Consider the following 5370-nt stretch of genomic DNA (forward strand, 5'->3'; position numbering starts at 1 on the left):
CTCCCCCCCCCCCCCCCCCCCCCCCCCCCCCCCACCCCCCCCCCCCCCCACCCCCCCCCCCCCCCCCCCCCCCCCCCCCCCACCCCCCCCCCCCCCCCCCCCGCCCCCACCCCCCCCCCCCCCCCCCCCCCCCCCACCCCCCCCGCCCCCCCCCCCCCCCCCCCCCCCCCCCCCCCCCCCCCCACCGGGCCCTCCCCCCCCCCCCCTCCCCCCCCCCCCCCCCCCCCCCCCCCCCCCCCCCCCCCCCCCCCCCCCCCCCCCCCCCCCCCCCCCCCCCCTCCCCCCCCAGAGCACAGCGGGGCCCTACACACAGAGCACAGCTGGGCCCTACACACAGAGCACAGCGGGGCCCTACACACAGAGCACAGCGGGGCCCTACACCACAGAGCACAGCGAGGCCCTACAGAGCATCACAGAGCACAGCGGGGCCCTACAGAGCCTCACAGAGCACAGCGGGGCCCTACAGAGCCTCACAGAGCACAGCGGGGCCCTACAGAGCCTCACAGAGCACAGCGAGGCCCTACACACAGAGCACAGCTGGCCTCACAGAGCACAGCGGGCCCTACACACAGAGCACAGCGGGGCCCTACACCAGAGCACAGCGGGGCCTTCACAAAGCACAGCGGGCCCTAAGAGCCTCACAGAGCACAGCGGGGCCCTACACACAGAGCACAGCTGGGCCCTACACACAGAGCACAGCGGGCCCTACACACAGAGCACAGCGGGGCCCTACAGAGCCTCACAGAGCACAGCGGGCCCTACACACAGAGCACAGCGGGGCCTACACACAGAGCACAGCGTGCCCTACACACAGAGCACGGCGGGGCCTACACACAGAGCACAGCGGGGCCCTACAAGAGCCTCACAGAGCACAGCGGGGCCCTACACACAGAGCACAGCGAGGCCCTACAGAGCCGCACAGAGCACAGCGGGGCCCTACAGAGCCTCACAGAGCACAGCGAGGCCCTACAGAGCATCACAGAGCACAGCGGGGCCCTACAGAGCCTCACAGAGCACAGCGGGGCCCTACAGAGCCTCACAGAGCACAGCGGGGCCCTACAAGAGCCTCACAGAGCACAGCGAGGCCCTACACACAGAGCACAGCGGGCCTCACAGAGCACAGCGGGGCCCTACACACAGAGCACAGCGGGGCCCTACACACCGCGCACAGCGGGGCCTCACACAGCACCGCGCGGCCCTAAAGAGCCTCACAGAGCACAGCGGGGCCCTACACACAGAGCACAGCTGGGCCCTACACACAGAGCACAGCGGGGCCCTACACACAGAGCACAGCGGGGCCCTACACACAGAGCACAGCGAGGCCCTACAGAGCATCACAGAGCACCAGCGGGGCCCTACAGAGCCTCACAGAGCACAGCGGGGCCCTACAGAGCCCCACAGAGCACAGCGGGGCCCTACAGAGCCTCACAGAGCACAGCGAGGCCCTACACACAGAGCACAGCGGGGCTCACAGAGCACAGCGGGGCCCCTACACACAGAGCACAGCGGGCCCTACACACCGAGCACAGCGGGGCCTCACAAAGCACAGCGGGGCCCTAAAGAGCCTCACAGAGCACAGCGGGTCCCTACACACAGAGCACAGCTGGGCCCTACACACAGAGCACAGCGGGGCCCTACACACAGAGCACAGCGGGGCCCTACAGAGCCTCACAGAGCACAGCGGGGCCCTACAGAGCCTCACAGAGCACAGCGGGGCCCTACAGAGCCTCACAGAGCACAGCGGGGCCCTACAGAGCCTCACAGAGCACAGCGGGGCCCTACACACAGAGCACAGCGGGGCCTCACAAAGCACAGCGGGGCCCTAAAGAGCCTCACAGAGCACAGCGGGGCCCTACACACAGAGCACAGCTGGGCCCTACACACAGAGCACAGCGGGGCCCTACACACAGAGCACAGCGGGGCCCTACAGAGCCTCACAGAGCACAGCGGGGCCCTACAGAGCCTCACAGAGCACAGCGGGGCCCTACAGAGCCTCACAGAGCACAGCGGGGCCCTACACACAGAGCACAGCGGGGCCTCACAGAGCACAGCGGGGCCCTACACACAGAGCACAGCGGGGCCTCACAGAGCACAGCGGGGCCCTACACACAGAGCACAGTGGGGGCCTCACAGAGCACAGCGGGGCCCTACAGAGCCTCACAGAGCACAGCGGGGCCCTACAGAGCACAGCGGGGCCCTACACACAGAGCACAGCGGGGCCTCACAGAGCACAGCGGGGCCCTACACACAGAGCACAGCGGGGCCCTACACACAGAGCACAGCGGGGCCTCACAGAGCACAGCGGGGCCCTACAGAGCCTCACAGAGCACAGCGGGGCCCTACACACAGAGCACAGCTGGGCCCTACACACAGAGCACAGCGGGGCCCTACACACAGAGCACAGCGGGGCCCTACAGAGCCTCACAGAGCACAGCGGGGCCCTACACACAGAGCACAGCGGGGCCCTACACACAGAGCACAGCGGGGCCCTACAGAGCCTCACAGAGCACAGTGGGGCCCTACACACAGAGCACAGCGGGGCCCTACACACAGAGCACAGCGGGGCCCTACACACAGAGCACAGCGGGGCCCTACACACAGAGCACAGCGGGGCCTCACAGAGCACATCGGGGCCCTACTCACAGAGCACAGCGGGGCCCTACACACAGAGCAGAGCGGGGCCCTACACACAGAGCACAGCGGGGCCTCACAGAGCACAGCGGGGCCTCACAGAGCACATCGGGGCCCTACTCACAGAGCACAGCGGGGCCCTACACACAGAGCAGAGCGGGGTCTCACAGAGCACAGCGGGGTCTCACAGAGCACAGCAGATCCTTACAGAGCACAGTGGGGCCTCACAGAACACAGATCAGGATGCGTAAGGTTAGGTTCCCACTACGGAATCTGCTTGAAATTCCGCCCGTTATATATGAACATTTTTATTTTCTTAGGGTGCGTTCACACCAACAGGATCTGCAGCAGATTTGATGCTGTGTTCAGTTATTTAAATGAAATATGCTGCAGAAAATAAGCTGCAGATCCTGTAGGTGTGAACGCACCATTATAAAGTATTTGTCTCCTTCACAGAGACAGTCCTAGATGCACCACACCCTGGTGCTGCACGGGGATATCAATGGACCTGTCATCCATATAATAAAACCAAAACACAAGCAAGCTAGTAGATTCCACCTAAGTGGTCCACTTGCGTCCACTATAAATATATAGATAATAAAATGCTGTCCAAAAGGAGTACAAGTGTCACATATGGAGTCCACTCCTGGGCTGAAAACAACACTGGCTAACTCTGAAGCCTTGCCAATCCGTCTCATGCAGGCACTACAAGTCTCAGCTCGCCCTCTCCAGAATAAGATTCCAAAAAACTGATCCTACCTGGGTAATTGGAGCAAACCGTAAGAGAGCAGGTCCAGCACAGACGGTCCGCGGCAGGAGGAAACAGGATACAGATCCAGTGTATACAGTCCGGGATATTGGATGCAGTGGCTACAGTGAGAATCCTTCAGAACTCGAATAGAACTCAGGGAGGATGAAGGAAAACGAACCATTTTCTGAAACTAGTCGGAGGTTTTTTGGTCTACTACGGCCTCCTTACGTTGTCTCTGTGACGTCACTAAGATCTACGGGCGGAAGTTTTTGTGGTGCACGCTGCCGGCCGGAGCGGGCCCACGCTCCATCCACTACACTGCCTGTTCCTGGACTCGAGTTCTGAAGGATTATCACTGTAGCCACTGCCTCCCGGACTGTATACACTGGATCTGTATCCTGTTTCCTCCTGCCGCGGACCGTCTGTGCTGGACCTGCTATCTTACTGTTTGCTCCAATTACCCAGGTAGGATCAGTTTTTTGGAATCTTACGCTGGAGAGGGTGAGCTGAGACTTGTAGTGCCTGCATTAGCCAGTGTTGTTTTCAGCCCAGGAGTGGACTCCATATGTGACACTTGTACTCCTTTTGGACAGCATTTCATTATATATATATATTTTATAGTGAGTAGCGCCGGTGGACGCAAGTGGACCACTTAGGTGGAATCTACTGGCTTGCTTGTGTTTTCATTTTTATTTTCTGTTGGGTATAATGGGCTTTCAGCTCATTTGTGCCGCGGCGGAATTCGCATCAGGAAATTTTGTTCTGGTTCCACTCATATTCTGTCAGAGATGAATAGGCGAAGGATTTCAAGGAGAAAACTTTCCTCTTCAATTCCTTGTGGAATCTGTGCGGATATTGTCTGCAGTCTGTAACCCTTTCATGTCCAGTCATCTCATCCTCACAATGTCACTACAGTACCGAGGGACATCAATGTCAGGATGAGACATTGATGTCAGGATCGGTCTCGGGATGAGACATTGATGTCGGGATCGGTCTCGGGATGAGACATTGATGTCGGGATCGGTCTCAGGATGAGACATTGATGTCAGGATCGGTCTCAGGATGAGACATTGATGTCAGGATCGGTCTCGGGATGAGACATTGATGTCAGGATCGGTCTCGGGATGAGACATTGATGTCAGGATCGGTCTCGGAATGAGACATTGACATCGGGATCGGTCTTGGGATGAGACATTGATATCGGGATCGGTCTCGGGATGAGACATTGATGTCAGGATCGGTCTCGGGATGAGACATTGATGTCGGGATCGGTCTCGGGATGAGACATTGATGTCGGGATCGGTCTCGGGATGAGACATTGATATCGGGATCGGTCTCGGGATGAGACATTGATGTCGGGATCGGTCTCGGGATGAGACATTGATGTCGGGATCGGTCTCGGGATGAGACATTGATATCGGGATCGGTCTCGGGATGAGACATTGATGTCGGGATCGGTCTCGGGATAAGACATTGATGTCGGGATCGGTCTCGGGATGAGACATTGATGTCGGGATCGGTCTCGGGATGAGACATTGATATCGGGATCGGTCTCGGGATGAGACATTGATGTCGGGATCGGTCTTGGGATGAGACATTGATGTCGGGATCGGTCTCGGGATGAGACATTGATATCGGGATCGGTCTCAGGATGAGACATTGATGTCGGGATCGGTCTCGGGATGAGACATTGATGTCGGGATCGGTCTCAGGATGAGACATTGATGTCGGGATCGGTCTCGGGATGAGACATTGATATCGGGATCGGTCTCGGGATGAGACATTGATGTCGGGATCGGTCTCGGGATGAGACATTGATATCGGGATCGGTCTCGGGATGAGACATTGATGTCGAGATCGCCCTCTGTCCGACACTTGTAGGTTCTGATAGTTTAATACTTTGATATTTTAACATTTTTAAGAAAGTCAAAATTGAAAGACAATGGAAATGCAGAATATATGGTACAATAATCACAAGAGGCTGGAGA

The 5370-nt window shown here is 59.1% G+C and overlaps 1 protein-coding gene across 1 annotated transcript in view; it reads right to left on the reverse strand.

Moving 5' to 3' along the window:
- The window catches only part of LOC138801669 (mas-related G-protein coupled receptor member H-like), a 566124-nt gene that overhangs the window by 79586 nt on the left and 481168 nt on the right, over positions 1-5370 (reverse strand). The gene's annotated exons all lie outside the window — the stretch shown is intronic.

Source organism: Dendropsophus ebraccatus, chromosome 9, assembly GCF_027789765.1.
Source record: "Dendropsophus ebraccatus isolate aDenEbr1 chromosome 9, aDenEbr1.pat, whole genome shotgun sequence".
NCBI lineage: Eukaryota > Metazoa > Chordata > Amphibia > Anura > Hylidae > Dendropsophus > Dendropsophus ebraccatus.